Here is a 27218-nt window from a genome sequence, read left to right as displayed (position 1 = left end):
AATCTTTTTGTGGGGAATTCATGACTAGAGACCTCCATTCACACAACACAGACTTACCCATCAGTAACATATCTAAGGAAGATCTTTAGATGTGACTATTGGCACATGAAACTGACAAGAAACAAACAGGTCAAAAGACACAAAACCTGTGATAGAATTCTATTGACAAAAAGAGAAAACATGAGCCTGGTCTAAAACAATGGAGGATTGTTGGCCTTCACATGTTCATTAAGCAGGTTTCAGTATTTCTCTATTCCAGAGTCTATTATGTGGAGGCCATTCTTCACTTTTTCACATGAGAACATTATCATGTCACTGTTGGGTTTTGAGAGAAGAGAGTCAGATAAACACTTTTCAATTTATAGGATGCTGGCCCAGTGGAAAAGACAGTGCATCACCCGGAGATTCTAGACTTTGAACTGGAAGCAGTGACTGATAACTTTGGGTTGTCTGTGTCACTGGAGAGGTCATTAATGTTTTGTATGTTTAAAAGAAACAGTGAAACAGGTACTTTATACTGTAAGGACTGACTCTGGCAGAGAAAATACTATGTACTCACCAAATACATCTTCTTCCTTAGCACACAGGGAGACTACATTTTCCACAAATCCTTTTGTTTGGGAGTTAGGGGTATGGGTCATATGATTGAAACCTGACAAAGATATGTGAGTAGAAGTGATGTGTGCCACTTCCACGCATGGCAAAAAACAAAACGAAACAAAACAAAAAAAAAAAAACCTATGAGATTGTCTATGTTCCTTCTTCTCTTTCACAGAGATATTAGAAGCCATTTCTTGAGAATAGCAGAATCACAATGGGCAGAACATGGGTCTGTGAGTGACTGCACAAAGCAGTCACACCTGCCAACACAATAGACTGAGATGTAAACCAGCAATAAACATGCATTTTGCTAAGTCATTAGGTTTGGGAATTTGGTATAGCAGTATATTAGTTTCCTAAGATCAACTTGACAAATTACCACAAATTTGGTAGTTTAAAACAACAGAAATTTATTCTCTCACAGTTCTAGAGGCCAGAAATCCAAAATCACAGTACCTGCAGGGTCGTATTCCCTCCTGAGATTCTGGAGAAGTATTCTCTCTTGCCTCTACCAGTTTCTGGAGGCTGGTAGCCATCCTTAGTATTTCTTGGCCTTAAGATTCTAACCTCTGCCTCCATTTTCACATTGATTTATCCTTTGTATCTTTGTGTGTCTCAAATGTTCCCCTGCCTTTCCAATGACATCTGTCATTGGCTTTAGGGTCCACCTTTCAAACTTCTACTAGCATTTAGCCTATTCAATTAGTTAAGCTCTCAAGTTACGCAACACATTTTTTTGTTAGAAAAAATGCTACTCAGATCAGAGGTCAGTGTTTCAAAATTTGTAGTAATCAAAATATTTTAAGTGGACACATATGTGAATATTAAGAATTATATTTGACATTTTTAAGGTTCATTCTAAATGATATAGAATGTCTCATTAAAATAGATAAATGTATATGCAACTGATGAATTACTGAACTGAAACTAATGATGTACTATATGTTGGTTAATTGAATTTAAACTAAAAAAAATACAGAAAAGAAAAAATAAAATAGATAAATGTCAAATAATTGAAAGAAAAAAAATCTATCTATTAGTATGCAGTAGAAAAGTCCCCTGAAAACAAAGGTGCTTTCTGATATCCTTGAAATCACAGCATCAGGAGGCACTAATTTGACAGCAGTAAAGAAGAAGAAAGGTGACCTCTGACACTAGGAAATAGACATTTTTGAACAAGACTATTGTAGGCAGTCTCCAAGTTTGGACAAATAGCATCCAATAGTGACCGGCTTTTGAAAAGTTGCTAAGCTTCCACCTATATCCTCATTTTGGAAAAATAAGTAGGTCATGCTCCTTTCTTTCCCCATGTGCTTATACAGGGATAGCTTCTTTAGTTTGACTACCAATGATCATATAAACTAAAACACAGAAACAAGAATATATCAGGAGAAGCAATGAGAAAGAACCACATTAAGCCTGGATGTCGGCTCGAAATAGAGCTTCCCTTTGTGGAACAAATAAATTATAATAACAAGAATTACATATCCCTTACACTGACCCATCAAAATAAGAGGAAAAAAGACAACAGCATAAATTAGGATGTTAATTGGCAACCAATCCTTTGACTAATTGTAATAAATTTAAAAATAAATTAAAAGCCATTTGATTAGGGACATGCCAATTGCTCTTATAAAAATCCTCACCAAAAGAAAAATATCTCAAGGACCTCATTGTAATCTCTACAATCTTAGGCACTTTTATCTGAATATTTATTATAGATATTTCCACAAACATGAGCCCTATTGTAATTTATGCAAATTCACATCAATCTTAAATTGAACATTACCGGAATAAATATGTTTTTGGTTCATTACAATGATATGGAAGTAAGGCACTGAACAGCAGAACTAAGCCATATTCTTGTAAATATATTATGGCCCAAATTTTCCTAAAGTCAACAGAAAGGAAAGATAATTAACCACATTATTGATACTCACATTAATTTTGTTCTAATTTCCAAAGCTATTCATTTTATTTATTTTAATGCTTTGGCCAACGTTTTAGTCAAATTAAGTAAGAGTATAATATTTCCCTTATTTATGTACTTAACACTACTTAAGAAAAAATGTTTACTAACTTGAAAGGATTGTAAACCGAACAGTAATGGAATTGCTACATTTTCTTCCCTATTTTGACCATTAAAAACAACAATACCAGTAACAAGAACAATAACCTCTCTTCACACTGCTCGGGACATTAACTGGTAGTCAAGTAGCTATTATATAATAAGAGAGCTAATATTTTTGCATTTCTTCTCATTGTATTTTCCATTTGACCTTAGTAAATAATTCCTTTCCTGACTACTATGTAAGAAAATATTAGCCTGGTTAATAACAGAATTGCAATCTGGTGACTTCTGGACAATAACTTTTAATTTCTCTGCCATTATCTTTCATCAAACCTATCAAATCCTGTTAACTATTTTGGTCCAGTTGGTTTTGGGTAAGGACAGTACTCACACATTTCTAAAACTTTCTTTGGAGATGCCTAATGCTGCTGGTTTCATGGACCATTTTTGAATAACAAGGTTGTAGTCATATTAGGGGTATATTCAATTTTCATTTCATTAAATTCATACTGGCTACAATGATTACAGAGCCATATAATATCAACTTACAACAACAACAACACCTGAAAAGAAAAAATACACAAATGGAAATATAATAACCTTAGAGTTTTTAAACGCCCCTTTTATACTCTTTGAACATGTTTTAGTATATCCTAACCATGCAACAACCTAGGTCAGTAGCCAACACCTCTCAACCACACTAACACTTCACAACTACACTAACACTTTCTCAACCATAAGATTGCCTTGCATCTTGCTCATTTATTTATTTTTCATATTTTCAGTGTTCATAAGTGCTCTTGGCAGCTTAGCAAGAGCTCATCTCTCATTTCACAGACATATGTTGCTTAAGTAATAACAAAGCCCCTTTGCACAAATGGAAAAATGAACATTCTTAAAAGCATCTCTCTTGAGCTCTCACCAAAAGGTGCTACTTCTTTGAGATCATTGTTCACTGAAGGAATACTTGCCTGATTTCCTGCACTGTATTCATTCAACTTTGCCACAATGTGACCCATTAGGATCACCCACCCAAGAGATTACCACTTTTCAAAAAGAGAAACTTGGAAATCAATCTAACAATTCACTTGAAGAATTGTGTTCTTTAGAAAACATCAAAATCTTGTTCATTGTTACATGCACTTATGTGTACAAATTGTACATTAGTTTACAAATATGGAGAGCTTAAAGAGTAGAGTGGGAAAATTAAACTATTAATAACAGAAATATTTAACAGAAGCATAAATAGCCCTATTTTAAATAATGCTTCTTTGTACTTGAAAATAATATGCTTACTTAGAGGTAGCATGGAATAATGATTAAAGATATGTATATTGTAATCACAGGGACTTAGCCTGAATCCCAGTTCTTCTCTTCAATAGCCATGTGATGTAGGACACTTAGCCAGTCTAGATTTCAATTTCTTTATAATAGCTTCTTCTTCAAAACTTTATACTAGCTTTTGCTACATAGCAAAACCCACAAAATCATGTAGGCATAGAATAAGAATTATTTTCTAACTCAAGGGTTTGCAAGATGGCTTGGTGAGTGGATTAAGTCCAGGTCAGCTCCATGTACCTCATTCTGGGGCCTGAGTTGGATGGGCAGTGGCTACCTGGAGGCATGTTTTCTTTATGTTGGAGCGCTGAAGCTTCCGAAGATTTAAGTAGAAAAACGTGCTGCTTCTTAAGACCCAGGTTCTACACAATGACAATGCTACTTCAACCTCACATGTGATTGGCCAAAGCAAATTATACGGCAGACCCAACATCAAGAAGATATGGAAGAAAACTCGTCCCCCAGAGGTGGTAGGGAGAAAGGCAAAGACAATTATCTAAACAATAATCTAATCTTCCCCCAATTTCTTGTGAGCATTTTAAAATGTACTTTGGATGCTTACAGATTGCTATTTAATAAGTGCTTAGCAAATGCTTCGAAAAGAGAGATTTAGAGCAACCCTAAGATAGAATGTGGCTGATTGTTCACCAGCCATTTCCCTTTTGCTCTTAGATACACAGGTCAACCACATTTTTCCGGTTTCCCTTAGATTTAGGTGCAGTCATTTGTCTGAATTCTGACCAATGGAAAGTGGAATGAAGTAGTATTACTAGACCTCAGTCTGGCTCAAAAAATCTCCCTGACAAACCGCAGTGAGGCTTGAAACAGAGGTCCCAGAGGAAGAACCAGAGGTTCTAGACAAAGATGTCCAGCAAAATTTTTGTGATGATAGAAATGTTCTATATCTGCACTCCCCAAAAGTTATGAGCCAAATGTGGCTACTGAGCACTTGAAATGTGGCTACAGCAACTGACGAGTTGAATTTTTCATTCTAATCCATTTAAATTTAATAGCCACATAATAATGACTACCACTACCATGGTTCTAGGGAAGGACAAAGACTCTAGATAGAAAGAGCCTACAAGGTTGCATGCCAATTATCTGACTGAACTGTGACATGAGGGAAAAATAAATTTTTAATTTGTTAAACTACTGAGATTTGGAGATTATGTGATAGAGCTGTTAGCCTACTCTATTAGCAACTATATAAAGCAGAGTTAAGCATGAAGGCTTTCGCATTAGACAGAGCAGAGATTTAATCCTGACTCCACAATTTACTAGCTGCATAACACTGGGCAAGTTATTTAGCCTGTTCCTTCATTTGTTGAGTGGGAATATTACCAAAACCTACCTCATAGGGTGGTTGTATGAAGATTAAATATGTAATGTTTTTACAGTGATACCTGAAACACACTTAAAAGCCTAAAAATAGCAGTTATAATTGTTGTTGTTGTTAACCAGTGAAATAACTGAAAATACAGAATTCATTTAGTCACCCAAAAATCCCTCCTTAACTAAATGAAACACAATAAAATTTTTATGTGAGAACAAAGGATTGAGGCAAATCCTACCACTAGACAAATAAATTTAGATGGGATGGATTATAGTAGTATAAGACCACATTTCAGTATTATTTCTAGGACTTTAATAAACGGCATAGAAACAAGCAAGTAAAAGAAACTCCAAATTTGTTATAAAAATTATTAAGGAAAGGGAGTGCCTTAAAGAGACATACTAATTAATAATAATAAAATCTAAAACCATAGGTGAAAAAACCACTCAAAGGAAAATAATGTGACATGAAAACTTTTAAAAAGAGAAGTGTTTGGTTTAAGAATAGTTTTCTACTAACCCTACCACCCCCGTCTTGACTATAATTTGTTTGGGACTCTGAGCATTACGGAAAATACAAGTGTGTGTAGATGTCCATGAAACTGCTGAGCAGAGTGGATATGGAGATGGAGTGGATAGTTTATAACAGGACACTTACCCTAAATCAAAAGCAAATGAAACATATTATTGTGGAAGTGTGAAATTTCCATAATAATTTAACAAATTACCACCAGCACAATTTCATATGCACTTTAAAGAGACATTTATCATCAATTTAAAAATGCCTTATTTCATCTAATTAAAACGAAGCCTAATACATTTTGTGACAGAAATTTACACCAAGAAACAGTATAATCTAAAATCATATTTGTTATGTTTTAAAGCTAGTGACCTAATTTTAGGCAGAGAGCAATCAACTCATTTCAAGTGAACTTTCTCCAATTTCAACTACATTGTGAAAACTTGAAAAATTATCAGAAATTTCTGTCTTGCGGTGATGTGTGTTTAAGTAAGGCATTTCACATTTTTTTGACTTGATATACATCATGAAAAATACTTTTCAAATGCTGACTTAAAGTATCCACCTGCCAATTTTTGAAATCCTACTAGCCTAACATTTCAGAAACAAAAAACAAATGCCCTCTTAGTCATAAATTCCCAAGAACGTCTTGGTTTTGTGGGGTTTTGTTTTGTTTTGTCTTGTTTTGTGAAGTCGATTTCCCAACATAAAAAACAATTTAAGATCATCATTCCCCTTAGATCATCTCACCTATTACCATGGCTTTAAAGACAATCAATATCCCAATGACTCCCAAATTTATATCTCCATCTCTGACTATATCAGGTGACTTTACTGAGATAACACATATCTGTAATCATCTCAATGGCTTTCAGCAACATTTATTTCTTGTGCCTGCTTCTCTAGTGCTAACAACTCTGATGGGCCTGACTAGAAGCAGCTCAGTGTCATCTCATCTAATCTCAGATCCCAGGTGTGAAGATCAAATGCTACTCTCACAGTAGAGAGCAGAAAAAGGGACCAAACTAAAACATGCCAGCACATTTAGAGATTTTGCTCAGATACAGCAACTTTCAAGTACATTCACATCCTATTGACCAAAGCCATTCATGTGGCCAAATCCAAAGTAATGGGGTAAAAAACATATCCTGCTGATAGGAAGAAATGGCAAGGGAGAAGAAGGGACAAATTCCTGTGAACAAATAATGCCATCTATGGCACTACCCTCTCTCTGAACTCCTGGTTCATATACACACTGAAACTACTTGATAACTCCAATTGGATGTCTAATAAACATCTCACATTTACCATGTCCAAAATGAACCTTAAATTTCCAGTGCCCTCTCCAAGCTGCAATCCTATGATTTATCTTTCCTGTCTCGATAAATGGCACCATCAACTAGTCTATATTTCTGGCCACCACTGTCTCACAATCTATCTATTAACTCTCTACTTTTGTGAGGGTTACTATTTACGGATCTAAATCTGGGCACTAGATTGCTTACTACACTGAGGGGAAAGTTGTGGTTTTTATATACTTTTAAAACTTTGTATTATGAAAATTTTCAAATACATATAAAGTAGAAGTAATAGTATAATGAATTTCATGTACTTAACTTCAACAAGTATGGCTAATCTTGTTTCATCTGAACTTCATTTGCTCCCACCCAATACTTCTCAAATGTTTTTTTAAGTAAATTTCAGATATATTATTTTATCACTGAGATTATAACAGAGAGAGTAGTATTTTTAAATTATCAAACAAATCACTTTATATGCTCTGGTATTAAAGCCTACCCTAGGTTCTTATCACTGTGGGAATAAAATCCAATTTCCTACAGACAGTAATTGCCCACATCTACCCCTCTAAACTTGTTTCCCCTCATGCTGCCATCACTCTCATCTAGGAGACTTGACACTCCAGCATTGCTATTCATAAAATTGTCCTTTTGCTTCCCAAACTCTCCCAGATAATCTTCACATAGTTGTCTTCTTATTATTATTTAGGACTCGGCTTAAATACTACCTTCTCAGAAGAATATTCCCCAAAAATCATTGTAAAATAACCACCCAGGCACTCATTAGAAGACCTCGTTGTTGCTTGTTATTGCTTTCATAGTACTCACCGTATTTCTGGCTATTTTTTTTTTTTAGTAGCCTATTACTTGTTGTCTGCTCATTCTACCAGGATTTTGAGAGAAGAAGAGAATTGGTGGTTTTAATGACTACATCCTCATGTCTAGAACAAGTGCCTTTTTCATTGTACGTGTTAAATAGGTATTTGTTAAATGAATAGGTTGGTGAACTTTCTACTACTTGGACCAAAATCCTCAGTATTTTTACTGAAGAATTAAATCAAATTTATTAAGTCATATAGTTTCTAGGTCCTACAATATATTTCTCTCCAAGTTTCAGAGTTAGACAAAACAATTACCACAGAAATAGAAGATTGCTATCTTGCCATTTTAAGATTAAATACATTGATACATTCATGTCTTATTTAAGTGAGGAATTAAGTCTGAGAGTTGGATTAGGGAATGTATAGTACACTGAAGAGCAATAAAATATAGATCTAGAATGCCTCCTGTGACATAATTTAAGACAACTTGAAAATAAAAATGAAAGATCAAAGGTTTCAGCTTTTATTTTTATTTTTGAGGCTTCCATATATAATCTCAGTTCTAACATACCCAAGAACATTCTATGGACATTTTTCCTTGGTCAGGCTAAGACCACTAAGAATCATCTTCTCTACCTAATCCTTGACCAAATTTGAAGGAGAATATACTACCAATTAAATAAAATATACAAGCAATCCCAGAAGGCAGCACACAGGAGAACCAATAATGAAATGTTTTGTCATCTGCAGATGCCATTGGGTAAGGGATGAGGAGTAAGCCTTGTTAATTTTTCTATTACCTCTATCCAAATAACACACGATGTGTCTCTGTAAATGCAGCCACTTCCCCATCTTCTAGGCAGATTGCCTCACTAAGCTCCTCGAGAGAAATTTAGGAGCCACCATTGGTTAAAAATATTTTGTAACAAAAAATCATCACCTAGAACCAAAAAATCATTACCTAGAAAGGATTTTAATAAAGAACAAAGCTTCTTTCTACCCATCTGCGATAGAGTGAGAACTTTCCTCAAATCATCTTCAAGTGGATAAAAAGGCAGAGAGAGAAATAAACTTATTCCTAGCATCCAAACACGACACTAGAAAGAACTGAGACCGCTCCCTTGCAGATAAACTTAGCCTATGTCAAAGGAAAAGGAGAAAACTTGTTAAGGTGATGCCAGTTTCCTTATCTTTCTGTTTTGTGTTTTACATATATAAAAATAAGTTACTATGGTGAATTCTGTGTTAGGAAGAGAGCTCAATCAATAGAATAGTAAGATTAGGGTACTAAGAACAACACTATCAAACTCAACTGTACAAAACAGTAATTTTCTTTATTTTCTAAAACTCAACCTAGTTTCAATCTTTTATGTCCCAATAAAAAAAGATATATCATTTTGCCAATTCAAGGCAGGCTGAAGGATTCCCCCTACCTTTCCTTTTCTTCTTAGTATTGTATATAAATACTAAAGTCATTTTAGTGAGAGGTGGAATGGGAGATGGTGGTATCTTGTCCTCCGTCACTATTGCTATAGTGATATCCACTGAGGTATATTCTTCAATCTGACATTAAAATCCTCACAATGGTATCATCTGAGGTGTATATTCTCATATGTGGTCTCATCATATGATCCATGCCACATAAGCTGCTGCTAGTCTCCTCCAATTTCTCTGACTCACAAAGCTATGCCAACATCATTTAGAAAAAGCATCCACCTATACTGTAAGTCTTGGTGCATGGAGAACCCATTTAGCCATTTCATTCTATTATCTTCTGCCAAGAAGACACATAGAACCGTGACAGCACAAATTTTTACCTAACTGCAAATCCCTAAAGTTATCAGGGGATTCTACTTTCTCCCCATCAGTTTAGAATCACCTGAAGTGGAACAGGAAAGGGTAAGAAAGTCATACAGCATCTTGATGGCTAAACGCCTTTCAGCTCTAAAGAGCTTTCTCTACTCTGGCAAGAGTTCTGGGGGGAAAAAAAACTTGCTTCTGTGTGGTATGTACCCTCTCCCTCATTTTGTAGTCTTATACCTGGACAGTATCCTTTAAAATACAAAAGACAAGAATATTAGGTTTTTGCCTTTGTTCTGCTATTCTCTTGAGATTGTGCTCCCCTAAACAAGGGGTGCTTCTCATGTAGTAGCTATCTGGAAGAAGAAAAGTGCCTCAGTATACAAGGAGACTTAATATAATACTTCAATTTTTTTTCATATTTAGTCTTCAACAATAGGTTATAGTTTTCTGGGAGCCAGGGTGGCTCAGTCGGTTAAGCTTCTGCCTTTGGCTCAGGTCATGACCCCAGGGTCCTGGGACTGAGTCTGGCATCAGGCTCCTTGTTCAGCGGGGAGCCTGCTTCTCTCTCTCCCTGGGCCTCTCCCCCAGCTTGTGCACTCTCTCTCTCGCTCTTGTGTAAGTAAATAAGGAAAAATCTGAATCTAAATAAGTAAAATCTTAAAAAAATAGGTTATAGTTTTTTTTTAATGTAATCACTGACAGCATAATAAGCAAGTCTTAAACTTTGTTACTTGTCTATAAAATTTCTTGTAAGGATGTATTTTGAGCTTGCTTTATGTAGAGTTTTCTTTTTGATTTTATGGAAAAACAATATTTTACTTATTTATTTATTTATTTATTTATTTATTTATTTATTTATTTGAGAGAGAGAGCGAGCACAAGCAGAAGCTACAGAGGGAGAGAGAATCTCAAGCTGACTCCACGCCAAGCTCAGAGCCCGACTTGGGGCTTGATCTCACAACACTGAGTTCATGACCTGAGAAGAAACCAAGAGTTGGATGCCCAACTGACTGCACCACCCAGGTACCCCAGCATCATTAATTTAAAACCTGTCACATGTAAAATCTATGCTGTAACAGTATAGCAGTAAATGCGGGCTTATCAGAATTTACTCTTAAATACAAGTGATGAGTTTAATTTACAGAACGGAAAGGGTTTGAGAGCTTAAATGAGGAATCTTATTGTTTTTCCATGATATCAGTGGTATTTATTCACTCATTCAAATATTTTAAGTGAAACTGAGCATTACTCAAGAATTTTGTAGCCAAGGCAATTATCAAAGCTGTCTCATACAAACTGCAATTTAGACAAGCTAACACAAGCCACTGTGCTCCTTACCATACAGAATTCAAAAACTGAAGACAAAATCATCTTGTGACTTTATAGTAAAAGTATTCTAGTACATAGTAATGAGTAGTTAGGATTTTGTTGACTTATGATTTTTAAAGACAGCTTTTGGACTCAAGCTCATGTAACTCTCAAAGTAACTCTGTGAGGTATGCACAGTGCTTTTATTTTTCATTTAAGTAATAAGCAATTACAGTCAGAAGAAGTAAATTATTTATTTGAGGTCATAAGTCATAGATATTCAAAAGTAGAGCGAGAACTATATGTTTTGAATGATAATACAGTGGTTTTTCTACCTCAGAATTATAGTAGTAAAATCTGAATGAGAGTTTTACTGTACTCAGGGATGGATTGCACATTTTTAGCAGCACAACTTAATTAAGCACTATTATAAAAGAGCTATGATGGGGCTCATAGATGTAATTTGCTCCCTAGCAAATTCAATAATTCAAGAGATTACGTTATTTTCTGAGTAATGTGTTATGCTACAATATTTTAAAAGAAATATAGTCTGTTCCTAATAATTCTTCCAGTCTTATTTATATTACTAAAATGCTTACTAATCTATTTCTCTGATACTTCGCAAAAATAAACATACACCTAGTTCTTTTCTGAAATACTATAAATCTCAAGTTAGTCAAATCATGATTAATGAGATTGACTGATTTAATGAGACTCAGCATATGAGTCTTCAATAAATAATGCTTATTCTTTTCAACTGGATTGCATAATTCAGCAATGACGATTGGAAAGTATGATAAATAGCATGCTAACATGATAGAGATTTGAGTAACTGTTTTGTCCTCACAGATCTTCAAAGATTTGAACAAATACAGAATTCATTACAGCAGTTCTTCAAATAAAACTAAAAAGGAAAAAAAAAAGATCAGTTCAATTTCTATAAGCAAGAGATTGGAATTACTTGAAACAGGTTTGTGGTAGCTATTCTCTGGGGAGAATAGCTGTTAACTCAATAGAATCAAGTCCTGAGATGGAGGGGGAGAAAAACAAACCAATCAAAGCTAATGGTTCCTGATGAACCCAGATTAAACACAGAGATCGGTCTGGTTTAAATATACTCAAGGGAACAGTCCTTCAGACAAGAGTATCAATTTTCACTCTGGGTCAATAGGATGAAGAGTGTGTGGTTAAAAATCAGATATTGCAAATGTATACAGCTTGAGTCAGAATGCGTGTTGGGAAAAAAAATCTTGGCAATCAGAAGACACTCTGAGGGTACATCAAGAATAATAATTAATACAGTCAAATAAAACTAAATTAGGGAACTGAGGAAGATAGTTTAAAAATTAATATGCAAAACTTAGTAATTTTGTAGCTTAGAAAATAGAAAAAGATCATAACAGTGAAAATATGAAAATATTTATACATAAACTTTGTCCAAAACATCTAGGATTAAAATGAAGAAAACTGTGAAAGTACTGAGGAGGAGGAGGGGCAAAGGGAGAGGAAGAGAGAGAGAATCTTAAGCAGGCTCCATGCCCAGTGGGGAACCTGACTCGTGGGGCTAGATCTCACGACTCTGAGATCATGACCTGAGCTGAAATCGAGTCAGACACTTAACTGACTGAGCCACCCACGTGTCCCATGATTTATATGATTTCGCATTCCACGATTTATATGATTTGAAGAGAAACCAGAGTATATATAAATCTTTACAGTAGTTAATATATATAATATATATACAATATACAAGTATATACAATATAAATTGCATATATTATATATGCTTTATATATATACACACATATACACATAAATACACACACTATATATATAGTATATATACTATATATATATATAGTATATATACTATATATATATATAGTATATATACTATATATATATATACATATTTATACATTACATATACACACATTTATTTACTTTTATACCTGTCATTGCTAACTAAGGTCTGAGGCAGCAAAGGATGACTGCAGTATACATTTATTCTGTAATCTTGAAACAAAACTGGAGAAAATATAGGAAATATATTTTGTCAATAGCAGTCAAAAGGGTTTACTTCTATGTTGCAGCGCTCATTATTAAGAGATAAAATCATGAATCCTTTTTATTTTCTTTTTTGAGCTAATTCATGCTATCTGAATGTTCTACTCTTGGCATGCATTATATTTGTAATTATAAAATATACAATATGTGTTACTGTTTTTAATATCCCTAAATATATCTTCTAAAATAAAGAAAAACTAAAACATTTAAAATATTTTTACTTTTATTGTCCTAGATCAGTTATAGAAGGAAAATGGACATTTTCTAGTAAGAAATGCATTCAAATCTGTGCCACTACTTATTTATGAGTCTACGTTGTATTAATTGAACACACTATTAGAGTATAATCTCTTTGAGAATAAAAAGTGTATCGAAGGCATTTTGATACTCTAGTGCAGCTAGCACAGGGCTTTGCACATAGTACTTAATCAAGTTGAATTTAACTTAGGTATTTTAAAACTAGCTTATTATACATAACTTAGTCTCATTTTATCAACCACCTACTACATCCTAACTTGATATATTTGGAGGACATGTTTTAACTCCCTAAAAGTACTTTTTAAAAAGGTTTCTGGAAAAAGTATATGTCATCCTGTTGAAGATAAGAAATTTGGGGCATATTGGGCACTTGTTAACTATCAACTCTGTTTTATTCTCTTAAAAAACAAAGAGCATTTAGCACCACAATGAGCAAATACGTATGCTCAAATGACTCATTTTGTGCTTAAGATCTGACTAACAGCGTTATTTGAATTTTTACCTTTAAAAATATTTTCCTATCACTATTTCAGGAAAAAAAATAAACTTGAAATCTTACAGCATACAGCTCCATGTAGAACTGACTAGAATGTAATGCAATTGTATTGAAAAAAATACTGTTTTTTTTTCTTATTCCCCAAAATGTTAAAATAAATGTGGCAACTGGTTATTGGTCTCGGATTAGAGTCATACCTTCTCATAGGGCACCCAAAGTGCTAAGAAAAATGGGTCACTGGACAAAATTTATTATAGAGGAATGTACACTTACATAGGATTTCAGGGAACTTCTGGGTTTTTTTTTTTTTTAGGGTTCTGAAAATATGCAATGTGAATGAATTAGAACCTGTAACCTGCCCCTCTATTCATTTTATGGACCTGCATTTACTATAAAAATAAAAAATTTATATCTGCTGAAAATATGTACATCCCACATAGGGTTCCAGCAACAAAGTATGAGGGGAAAAAAAACTAATTTGACTGGACTGCTGATTGATTTCCTAAAGTCCCATTGCTTTCGATTTCTCAGTGATGACATACTTCCCTGCAGTCAATATGCATCTCTTAATTTGTTTGCAGGAAAATTGGCCTCTTTTGCCTTCTCAAATCACACTTTGTAATCAATGGCTATGTTCTAAATGCAACTCAGAAATGTCTTTAGAAATCGAGGGCAGTTTCAATAAATTATTTTTAGCCTGATGTCCCTCTAGGAACTTATTATTACCACAGCATAGCAGCAAATTATATTTTTCCTCTTTCTTGCATCTACAAACAGACACATATTCTACTACTGTAGGACCAAATTTATAGAGCAGTCACATACTATGAATATATTTTGTCCAATAAAATCTATTCCAAATCATTTCTTGGAAACATGTCATAGTTACATTATTCTTGTGATAATTCCTATATTTTAAAACACAAATTGATTCTTCAGTCATTTGGCCTACGTGGCAAAGTAAATCTTCAACACCTATACATGGAAAGAGTCTTAATTCTTAGGAAAGCCAAGGGCCATCTGATACTATCAAAAGATCCAGGGTAAGATACTTAGGCTTGGAATTTAAAGTCAAAATTAGATGACAGTAATGAGTAACAATTACTGCTTAGAATAAGCTCTTTCATTTATATTGGTTCCTTCTGTTCCACAAAACAGTTCTCTTTTTCCGAGATTAGTTAGCATTATAATATTATTTTATTTGACGCATGGTATATCTGTATCATCTCAGTTACCCACTGCTGAGGTAAACGTCACCAGTAGATGGCCTACACGAGCAAGCCCACCTGAGCATAAATCTCTGAATTTGAGCACAGCACCTTAGCAAGTTATCATCCTTGACTGGTCCACCCTACAAAAACCATTCCTTATAAGCAACAAGAAATGCCACAACCTTAAAATCTTAGAGAAACAGTGGAGGGAGATCCCACATTGATGTCTAGCCACAACAGAATCCCAGTGAATTCATCTGGACAAAAGATAAAAATGAAGAAGCAACCAAAGCCAAAGCCAAAACCAAAGCAAGGGTACCATCAGAACAACTGCCAGAAAGTAGAGCTGAAAGCTTACAGTAGGGTCCCTTAAGGTAGGTCAGAGTTCACCAAGACTGAACGCTCAGCTGTAGAGGCATTGCTGATCACCCACAAGTATGATCCATTCATTCACTGACTTATCCAATGTTAACTGGCCATCAGTGCTGCTCCAGGCACTTTTCTAAGAGGGGGGTTCAGAAATGAACAATCTAAACAAAGTCCCTCCTTCCAAAGAGCTTCCACCTAGAATGAAAAAACCATCCACAAAATATACAAATGTAACATAATGCTAAGTGCTCTGGAGAAAAAGTAAAGTATGGAATTCTCAAATGACCATGTTGCACCAAATATCTTGAAAATATACTTTAAAATAACTTCAGTATAATGTTATTAGAGTTATGAAACAAGAAAACAACTTCTGCAAAGGTCATTTATATTCATACTTATACAAGAAACTTTTCCAAACTTATTAGTAGCAGGATTAGTGCAAGATCCAACATTTTTGAATTCTAGGCTATGCTTAGATATATGTCTTAGTATTCAGCTTTCATTAGCCATAGGCTACATTTAGGTTTAAGGATTATAGTATTACCTTAAGAAGAGCATTAGAATAAAACTCAGTAAATGAGGATTCTAGCGATTCAAGAGATCATGAGATCATGAGCAAATCTTAATCTCTTTTTGTTGGTTTCCTCCAACTAGCAAATGCGGATAAGCTCTTTCAAATAAATATAAAGGAGTATCTGAGAAATTCTGTTCAATTTAATTCAACACATCATGTACCAGGTATTGTGATAAGCACAGAGGTACATTGAGGAAGACAACAAACACTAAATAATTCATTAAAGGTGTTAGAAAGGTGGAGACCTACCCTATTCTAGACGAAAGATAAGCCACTCTAAAACTTAAGCATAAACTTAAAGGATGAGTAAATGACTGCATTTACTAAAAACCTCTGAAGTTCCATAGAAAAAAGGCAATGAGTATTTACTTGTATGATAACAGTAGTAGGATGTCAAATTATTATAACTTCAAAATGTATAATAAACCTAAAACCCTATATAAAGGATATACAGGAAAATAAAGTTATAACAAATATCAACAAATATAACAAATATCTTCCCCACTAAATTCTTGAGTGAAATGTGAACTAACCAATTAAGATTAAAACATGTCTAAATTTTACAGGGGTTTTCAGAGAATCTGTTACTAGCATTCTCTCTATCTCCTCCTTTGTCTCTCATTTTTTACTTACTCTGCCCTATCAAACAATCACACTAGTTACTAGACAGCATAGTCAAAATAAAATGGCACCTGAAATTGTTCATTTTTGTTGTGAAATCACTAAAAAAAGAGTGAATAGCTGTAAGCAGTTTTCTCTTTAGAAAGCCTTCTAGTTGTAAGTGAAAAGATAAAACCTTAATTTCTCTATGAACTTTAATTTTTTCATAAATTTTCTAAGGCTGATCATAACCTTTAATTTGATTTAAATATCAAATTTTGATGATGAATCTCTCTATATATTACAGTGATAGAACAAAGAAATAAGATTTCTAGGGCTCACAAAAGCTACATCAATTTTCCATTAAAAGCTTCAGAATTTAGTTGATCTCATTTAATAATAACCTAATTAGTGAAAGTAAGGAAATAATAACATTCATTAATCTATTATCTATTTTATATAAATTGTATAATGAAATTCATCCACAGCCATAAGAATACAGGTTATATTATAAATAACTCTGATAAAGTGTGAACACACTGAGAAACCCAATTTAACCTGCTAAGTACATATTTCTTCACTGAAATTGTACAAAATCCATTCATTAAAGTGTTCCATCTATATTCATTTCTTACCAGTAGGAAAAAGGGTGAGGAGCAGGGAAGAAGGAAGATGAGAGGGGGAGAGGAGAAAGGAAGGGAAGAAAGAATTTCTAATATATTCCTGCACCGAAATTTAGACTTTTCAAATACCTAACACAAAATTGGAACCATGTAGTATGTTGTCATACTAAACATAACTAATATTGGCTCTTGTTCCCAGTTTCAGTTAAATGCTAATAAATATAATTCTTGCTTTTACCTTTTGTTTTTCTACTAAGATCTCCAAAGAGCCATTTCAAAATTATTGTTTTATTAAAAGCCTGGCTCAGTTCCCTTTATCTGCCTTATTTGCATTTATGTTTGGGATAAGAATTTCATAATACAAAATTCTCAATGTGCCTCTGATGGTCTTTTGAATTCTCCCCAATAATAATTCACCTTACCTCCAAAAATATTAAAAAGGCCAGTTCGTCAGCCCAAATGCCACAATTATTTTATCTCCTCAAACCTAACCTTTTTTTGCAATAAGGTCACAGTACTACCATTTCAGTATGGGATAAAATAACCCACACTGCATACTTCCTTAAAGCTTTTACTTTCTAAAGAAATAGAAAGCAGAAGAAGGGAAACAATATAAGCACTGTGAAATTCTAAGTAGAAGACAGGTGTTTCTTTGTTTTGTGTTGTTTTGCTTTATTTGACATTTAACAAGCTCGGGAAAATGAAAAGATTTCTCCTTCAGGAGAACGTATTAGATGAGTAGCCATAGTGAATCTTTTCCCTGCTGATCCCTAAAAGGAGAACAATTGCCAAGTGTTTGCATATAGGCCAAAAAAGTCTATCATTCAAACTGTTTGAAAGATGAATCATTTTAATAACTACATAAAATTTGCATTCTATTCCTTTAAATCCAGTTGCTTTCACTTATTAAAGAAAGAAAAAAAAAAAAAAAGAAAAAGAAAAAAGAAAAACAACTCCCAAACCTTCTAATAATACTGAAGTTCCAGGATGACACAACTCTCCCATGTAGGAGAGTTTAGAGAGTTGCTGGCACACAACCACATAATCCCAGAAGGATTTATAGCCAAGTTTGAGATGCATTAAACAAAGGTGATATTTTTGATGAGGCATACTAACTTACAAAAAATTATTAAATGCATGGCAAATTAATTAACTTTAAGAGGTTAATATAGTCAAAGCACAATTTCTAGGTAAGATTCCACTTGGCATAAACATAGTAATCTACCACTTTATTTGAAAATCTCCAATAGGGGAAATTATATATCCTATCATGTTAGCAAGTATAGCAGTCAAAAAATTACTCAAATTCAAAATGCCTTTCTCAGTTACACGTTATTTATTCCTATCCACCTAGGATGCAAAGAACAGCTGTTAACTACTATTACATCATCATTAGTATCGTTCTCATGTTAATAACTTTTGTAAAGCAGTCAGTTTTTACTCTGAACTGTGCAAGGCCTGTGAGATGATAATAGCAGTAAAGACAGCAATAGATTTGAAACAACCTCAATACCTCTGAAACCTCAGGAGAACTGAGAAACCAAGGAATTGTCAATCCAAGGTCATGCAGAATTTAAGAAGGAAGGAAGGAAGGAAGGAAGGAAGGAAGGAAGGAAGGAAGGAAGGAAGGAAAGAAGGAAAGGAAGAAAGAAAGAGTCAATACAATAGGAAGCCAACCTAGGACTTTCAGTCTTCTTTTCTTACTGCTTAAATAGTCTCACTATCTTTAAAGTTCTTTTCCATTCAGGTAAGACAAAGCCCTATGGGATTCATTCCCCCTTGTGCAGGTTGCTTAGCTGAGCCATACATTTCTATTGGCCCTATTGATTAGGCATCTGCTTCCTCTCTGTGGATGGTTTGCTCTTGTGGAACCGTGTTTAGCAGCTGTTACAGTTCAGATGAGTGTTGACAGGATGAAAATTAAATTAACACCCAATAACATTTTAACACCTGGTCCAACAACTGCAATATCATTGAATTTCACCTTTTCGAAATTGCTTCGGGAGTTAATTCATCCTTACTTTGACTTTGACCTAAGGAGACACTCCTATAATTTTGCTACAAAAGACTCTCCCTTGACTGTTCATTTATAATTTCCGCAAACCTTCCCTCTGATTCATGTTCAATGACTGCATGGGCAGTCTCTGGAAAATACTCAGTAGAAATATTCCATTGGAAGATGTGCTACTCTCTAGATTATAGCTAAAGAGTGAGGATGAACAGAAAATGTTAACCAAACGGGAAGTATGTTTCATTGTAGCATAAACCAGGCTGATGAGCAAGTAACTATCTACTCCAGGAAAATAAAGTTGGAAGAATGCAGTTTCACATACTTGTGACTTCCAAAGTCTTGACTGGCTTGTGGATAATGTTAGGGATATACAGCATGGCCCTTAAGCTGGTGAACCTGGAGTCAGATGGCCTCATTTAAAAATTCAACTCTGCTGTTCCTAAACATGTGCATTGTTTGATACTTGAATCCCTAAGCTTTAGTTTCCTCATAAAAGCCAACTAATAATAGTACCTATTTCACAGGGTTGTTTGACAATTATACAATCCACGTAAAACTCTTAAAATGATAGTATCCTACAGGGTCTGATACATACTAAGTCCTAGTAAGTCTTAGGACTTATGACATTATTATGTCATAAACAACCTGAACTGAAAAGGAGTTTTGAGATCATTTAATCATTCTATCTTCACATTTTACTCTTAAGTAAACATAAAGAAATTTGGTAACTTCCTCAAGGATCTATGTCTACAAAGTCAGTGCTGAGAAACAAATCCAGGTTTCGTCATCAGAACTCATTTTCTTTTTAGAAGACTGCCAACTCCCTAATAGACTACTTACTTAGAAAAGATTCTGTGACCAGCCTACATAACTCATTCACTTAAACTTCTTCTGTCTGTACTTCTCTTTTCTCTGGAAGAAAGAAATGGTGCTATTTGCTATTTGCCAGGGCTATTAAGACCCACAGATAATAAAACTGTCATCTTACCATGTGGTGTTTAGAATTCCTATCAGATGCTAGATGTTCTGCCAAAGATAAATATAACATACCTAACATCTAGGAAGACAAAGAAAAACTGTTCCTGCATACCAAAATAACAAATACAGTCTAATAAACAATTGTTAGAAAATGATAATCCATTTAGTGGATTTCCCAAGATCTTCACTTCTAGTTTCTGTTGCCTTCAATTTTATTGCTAATTATTTTTGTAGGAAAGGGACCAGCAGAAGGGAGAACTGCATCTTTAATTTGGTTAGTGTTAGCACTTATTAACAATTTTGGGCAACTGTTTTGTATTTCTATAGACTGATACTCTAGACTATACTGAGATTTTTGAATCAGCCATAAATTATATTTACTCATCTATTTTTCCCACCTGCTTTTTCTCCCACCAGTAGATTCAAGGGCTTTTATTCTTGTTTTATGATAGATTATTCTCCCCTAGAATTTTCTTCCTTTTGTTTGTTTGGTTTTGTTTCATTCCATTTGTTTTATTTCTCATCCTGAATATATGGAAGTGATAATATGGACAGGATTTGCAAGACACAATTTGGAGGTGATAATACTTTCACAAAAGTGTACTTTAAAAATTATTTTATGTTAATTCTTTGGAGTAAAACATCTCAAATCCTATATTGTTAAGTTCATAAAATTCAATGTAAGCACTAATTATTCAGAAAATGTTTTTATAAAAGAATATATAATTTCATGGTGAAAAAAAAAATGACAGGGGAGGGGGGTTTGAGGATCTAACTACTCTAATCTGCTAGTGTGAGAAAAGCAGCTTCCAGAAGTGAAAATCAAAAGGTGGGAAATACTGAGTATTTTCAGAACGTTATATAATTGTTTAACTGCCTCATTCTCCTAAATAGTTCCCTTTGTCCCTTTAGGCAAATAAAGCCTTTATTACTGTAACTCCAGAAAGGATCTATCTAATCACCCTGGGGAGAATATATATATAATTTGAAATATTTAAGCATTAAAGATATATAATGTGCTTGGCACCACATATATCACTGATTCCTTCTATATTTTCCAGGTAAGTGTATAAATATCCTGAGACATGCATCTTTTCACTAAAAATAATGACTAATAAAAGTTAAAAAAATTATTTCCAGCAACCTGAATATGCACTTACAACAGAAAGAAAAGTTACAAGATTCTCAAATTCTCATAGATATGACAGCGGTTTTTATCAGTTACTTGCAAGACTAATTACTTAGCATCTGAAAGTACTCCTACTAAAATTAACACATTCACACCATGGTCAGTATTAATATTTCAGTGTTGTATGAGGGGTGATTTGATAAGGAAATTTTCATAAACCTGCAAGTTCAACTAAAATATGGTTGAACATTCGCAAAAGGTGATGGCAATAAGTGACTCTTTGGTTTTGAATATTCTAATTATTCTGCACTATAAAGAGATACAGTCATCTAGGAAAGAAATATTGTTTTTCCAGGAGAAAAAAAAAAGAAGAGAAAAGAGGAATAGAAATCAGGAAAAGTTCCCATCTCTTTCAATACCAATATATGGTATTATCAGGTAATATTTCATAAAATCATAGAATTGGAAGGGCTCTTAATATTTCATCCAATCGACACCCATGCCTCCTGGAAAGAGATTTAGCAAAAGAAGGAAAAAAACTATAGCATCTTGAATCAAACAAAGCAGTTCATTAGCCTCTGGTTTTATTTAGAAATACTCCAGACATTAGAAAATCACATTATTTTAAATGCTTATCATGTTCATAATCGATCTGTCCAATTGCATACAGTGTGATCATTCTGGCAACCAGAGCACTAGTACCATTCATCAGACAGAAAAAAAAAATCATTCATTAAAAATCCATAGAATCACAAACCTATTATTAAGACTGAGGATCACCTCAGAGGAGCACTTCATTTTACAGATAGAGAGACTATGACTGTAAAAAGTGACATGTTTTGCACATGATCACAGACATGGTCAGATAAAAAACAAGATTCATACGAAGGGATGTTACCTGATGGGCCAACATTCATTTTACTACTCCAAACTGCTGCACAACTCCCTTTATTAGTTATTATCAACACCTAAATGGCAGCATGAACTAACAGGAATCTGAAAACTCAAGGATATTTTCCTCTACCTGCCAAAGAGAATCAAGATCTTACCCACTGGGTCATGAATGAGACAGGAAAAGCCATTCGTTCAGATGTTTGCCTGCCTGCTCTTGTAGCACCTTAACCAGCTATAGTATAAGATTGCTTCCCTGTTTACTTAACATTTGGTGGCAATGCAATAAATAAAACATCAATCAGCAAGAATGACGGCATCCAAATCAAGAAAATTTTGGAAGTGAATGTTCACAATTACATATTTGGTGCCAAAATATATTAGCAGAAAAATTACATATGTACAGATTGGGTAAGAATATTAATCAAGATATTATTTCTTGCATATATAATGTACTAACTGTTTCAACATAAGACATGTCCACTATTGGAGCTCTCTACTATGGCTGTTCTATAAGAAGGATAAGACATATAACCTCTGTTTTGATATTGCTTTGACCTTACCTCAATAGACTTTTTAGATATTTCCTGATTTCACTTTTAATACAAGTCCCATAAAAAAAATAAACCAACCCACATATAGTATTTCCATGGAAACTGGAATTCAATTTTCTCTACCAAAGATCACCAAGAAAGCAAAAAAGATCCCATTTTCATCAGCATTTAGGCTAGGAATACCAACAATACAATGTCATGACCTGGGAACTCTGCAGTGAGAATGTTCTTTAAAGTAGTCTTGACAGACTCACCTAACCAAGACGTCATGTTGCTGTGGCACATCATACCCACATCCACATGAAATACAACCTGTAGAAAGAAAAAGCAGAGAAAGACACAGTCACTCTTTGGCTAATGTTTTATTTATTGCATCACCATCAAATGTTAAGTAAACAGTGAAACAGATTTTCTTTTTACTTGGGACCATGAAAGGAAAGTCCTTTATCTAGAGATTATGATTTAAGGTTTTATTTTCAAAATGAGAATAATAAATGTAGTCATATTTGCTTTCAGGGAAAAATCAAGCTTAATAAATTTATAAAAATACAGCCTTCCTAAGAAAATAGTTATTGAAGCTGAGGCTACTAGAAGTTCATAAAATTCAGACTGAAGGAAAACTGCCTCAATTACACACCAAGGATGAGCTTCAAGATGAATTAAGAGAGTACAGAAATATACATATATAATATATGTATATTATATATATAATGCATCTCTGAAATTACATTAAGTATAATAAAACATACACTGTCATCTAATAGAAAACTTTACATATTAAAATCTGTTTGAGTTATTTTAGTGATTGCACTCCAAATATATAATTATTTAAAATATTTCCCACCTAAGCTTCTGATATTTTTGTGCAAAGAATGTACCAACAAACATTTTGAAAAATAATCACACATTCTGAACAGGCTTACAAATTATGAGTACTGCAGAAAGGTAACAGTCTAATACGAAATATCGAATGTGAATAGTTGAAAACTTTTTTCTTTGTTCTTGTTACATGTTCTGGACATCATGTTCATCTATTTACAGAACTTTGCATACACCCTAAAATGCAGACCTTTAGAAAAATGAGAAGTGCTTTCCTAAGCAAGCTACAATACAGGGGCAGATCCTAGGGAGGGGGCAAAACCGCCAGGGTTCCATACTAAAGGAACATATTGATTAATGATGGGCAATACTAGGGAGTCAGTAGGGAAAAGGAAAAGAAGGTTTGCTAAACTAGGGCTACCACAACCCTGAAAGGAGCACCTTCTACAATAAAGGTAACTTTTTCTTATTTAAATCACTAACAACAGTAAGCTCAGATAGTTTCTATATTGCAATCAGCTTCTGTTCCATATTTGAACCCCAAAATGCATTACTTACAGAAACATGCCATAAATGATGATTAGCAACCTTGAGTGTACTGAACCTACAATGTGGCTAACCTGTCCAAAACTAGTATTAGAGATGGATAGTATAGACGGTTCAATAGCACAATTTTATGGCTGAAACTGACAGGGGTCCACTACTCAAGGAGAAGGTTTATAGTTTTAGGCATTATTTATATATTATAAATATAATAAGTCAATATATTTTTTGACTCTCTTCCTAAAGCTCTCTAAAAAGTATATTTCTAACTTGTCGTCCAATATTATCCTACCTCAGGATCTATAAGATTTTGTGTTTGAAAATGCTATTTGAAGGAACTTCCCTTGCTTAGATTTAATCAATTACTCCCACTCCTATTCTCCATGAAGATGTAAATTCTATGTCCACCATCTTCAAAACAATTTCTAATTTGTAATCTTTAAAGTCACTGTATTTGTTCAGGTGATCTGAGAAGCAAATACTGAGATGGGATCAGTCTTCAAGAGACTTGGAGAAACACCTTCAAAGAATAAAGGTGAGGAAGCAGTAAGCAAAGAAAACCTTCAGATTGCAGTGTAGTCCTGAGATCTTTGAAAGAAGAGGAGCAAGAAGGCGGACTGGTTGCAGTGCAACTCTAAGAAAATCTCAGCCAAAAAGGTGGGGGATTACCAACCCAGACTCGCCCACGAGAAGAATCCAATCTGCCATCCAAATAAGCCAACATTAGTATTTTGGCTGTGCTTAATCACTGACTCAGAAGATGTTAGGGAAGCACAACCTTATTGTAGACATGGTGGTAGATCCAGAGAGGTGGCAGCTGGACATGTCTTTAATTATGCTCCACCACAATAGGAGATCTGAGGTACCTTTCCATGAGCACCACAGTAGTTTGTGGACTCTTTCTGTATCTTTGAAAGAAGGTCTGAATTTTGTCCTAGAATGTTAAGACACTTTGTAAATGTCCAAAAGTGTGTAAGAATATGTATATCAAATTGTCCTCTAACTAGAGATACACATTCTATCAGTCTCACAGTGATAGGGGAATGAAACTGATACTATGCATACTGCCTGCTGACAAGCACTGTACCTGAATAAATGTATCTCTTTGTTCACCTGGGAAATTAAAAGAAAACCCAAGGACCCTACTTCCCCATTTATAAGTGTAAACTCATTTTTCTCTTGATTGATGAAACATATCTTGGAATGAGTTTTTCAGTTTCTCAGTAAGGGTAACATGCTTCTTCAAAATATGTATATCCAAGAATTTCTTTCTGTTACTTTTGCAAATACATACCAACTTGACTGAGAGGAATGACTTAAAGGAATGATAGCTTAATTAATGATAGTGTTCCATAAGGTGAGGCTCCTTTGTCTCCCCTCACATAATTCTTAAAGAACCAAGGCAGAACTGCAGTATCTCATGAGTGTATAGGGACATGGGAAGGGTGAGAAGTTCCAAGGTCCCTGAAGAACAACTAGAGAAATGAAATTAACTACATAGAAACTGTGGTGGTTACTTGGACTTGGTTTCCTATACTTCACTTTACTCTCCTCTTGGAAAGATTAGAAGACAAATATCACACAACTTCTACTCCCTTAGAAACTAGGTTTCTAGAAGTGAATTAGTCGCATTCACATCATGTTTGGGAGGTAGTGGTGGTTAGCAAGCAAGCTCTGACGGACTGAATATTCTCGTTCCCTTGTCACTAACCATCTGGGTATAAAGTGGCAGTGGTAGTAGGCAGTAGCAGTGGCAATAGGAGGGTTTTGTTCTATCTTTAACAGAGCTATTGTACTGTGATCTTATAACAGAAAGTCCAATGGCAAGCTCCTTAAAATATTTTTGTAAATATCTAGTTCCCTATGTAAACACTTAATTCCCTGTACATACCCATACACCTAATTTCCTGTAGTAAGTCTCTTTTTGCTTGGTTTTCTGAACAAAACTTTAACTGATACAATGATTAGAACAGAGAACTGCATGTTTGCAAGGGAAGTAAATGGACTGAAACCATAAGGCAGAGGACTACAGAATGGCCATATCTGCATCAAGATGAAAAGTTAATACAATTTTACTAAGGATCTTCCAAAGAAAGACAATTTCAGTAGTAAATCCTGGGGAAGGGGATTCCTGGTAGGGAATACTGTAATGCTTAAAAACTTACTAGTAGATCTTGATGTGGATAGGAAGCCAAAAGGTACCAAAGATCAGTTCCTAGTACTTAATGATAATACATCTTTGTGTTGTAGAGCACTTTGAAGATTGCAAAGTGAGACCATCTGAGCATTTCTTAGCTAGTGCTCTAGGCAAATTGAGCTAAAAATTGGGCTAAACATAATAAATATTATTATGATATAATAATATTATTATCTGTTTTATAGACAAAGAGGCTGGGTCTCAAAGAGATTTTAATAATTGGCAAGCAGTAGAATCTGGATAAAAAGTTTTTTGTTTCTCAGTATATTTTATCCAGTACAATGCAGCCTCTCCACATAATATCCCTCCCACACAACAGTAAAACTTTTTTAAAAAGATGATTTGAATTCATGGATGAAATATTTAGATATTACACAGAAATTAGAAGAAATCTATAAAAACCTTTATATCCACTCAAATAGTAAAAGAATGCACTTATCACTGATCTTTCAGTATGACAACTAAAATTTGCAAAAGCAGGCCTAACAGCAACTTCATTTTCTCTGTCTCATAGCATCCTGAGAGTGTATATACAGTTTAATTTTGCCTTCTAAAGACTCTACACAACTTACTCTCTTGGGGTATTGTCATTATCCATTTGTTCCTACTCTAGGTGATTGTACCTCTCCATTCCACACTCATTTTTTTTTAAGATTTTATTTATTTATTCATGAGAGCCAGAAAGAGAGAGAGGCAGAGGCAGAATCCAATGGCAACCTCCTTAAAATACTACTGTAAATATTTAGTATATGGGAGCAGGGAGCCTGATGTAGGACTCAATCCTAAGACCCTGGGATCATGACCTGA

The 27218-nt window shown here is 34.3% G+C and overlaps 1 long non-coding RNA gene across 1 annotated transcript in view; it reads right to left on the bottom strand.

The window, feature by feature from the left end:
- The window catches only part of LOC123795725 (uncharacterized), a 445529-nt gene that overhangs the window by 216420 nt on the left and 201891 nt on the right, over positions 1–27218 (bottom strand). The window contains exon 4 of the long non-coding RNA XR_015723010.1: positions 23107–23164. This is a non-coding gene — a long non-coding RNA (uncharacterized LOC123795725). The remainder of the gene's footprint in view (positions 1–23106; positions 23165–27218) is intronic.

Source organism: Ursus americanus, chromosome 35, assembly GCF_024610735.1.
Source record: "Ursus americanus isolate L20-20 chromosome 35, mUrsAme1.1.p, whole genome shotgun sequence".
NCBI lineage: Eukaryota > Metazoa > Chordata > Mammalia > Carnivora > Ursidae > Ursus > Ursus americanus.
Note: the sequence above shows the minus strand (reverse complement) of the source record. Positions and strands in the feature narration are given on the sequence as shown.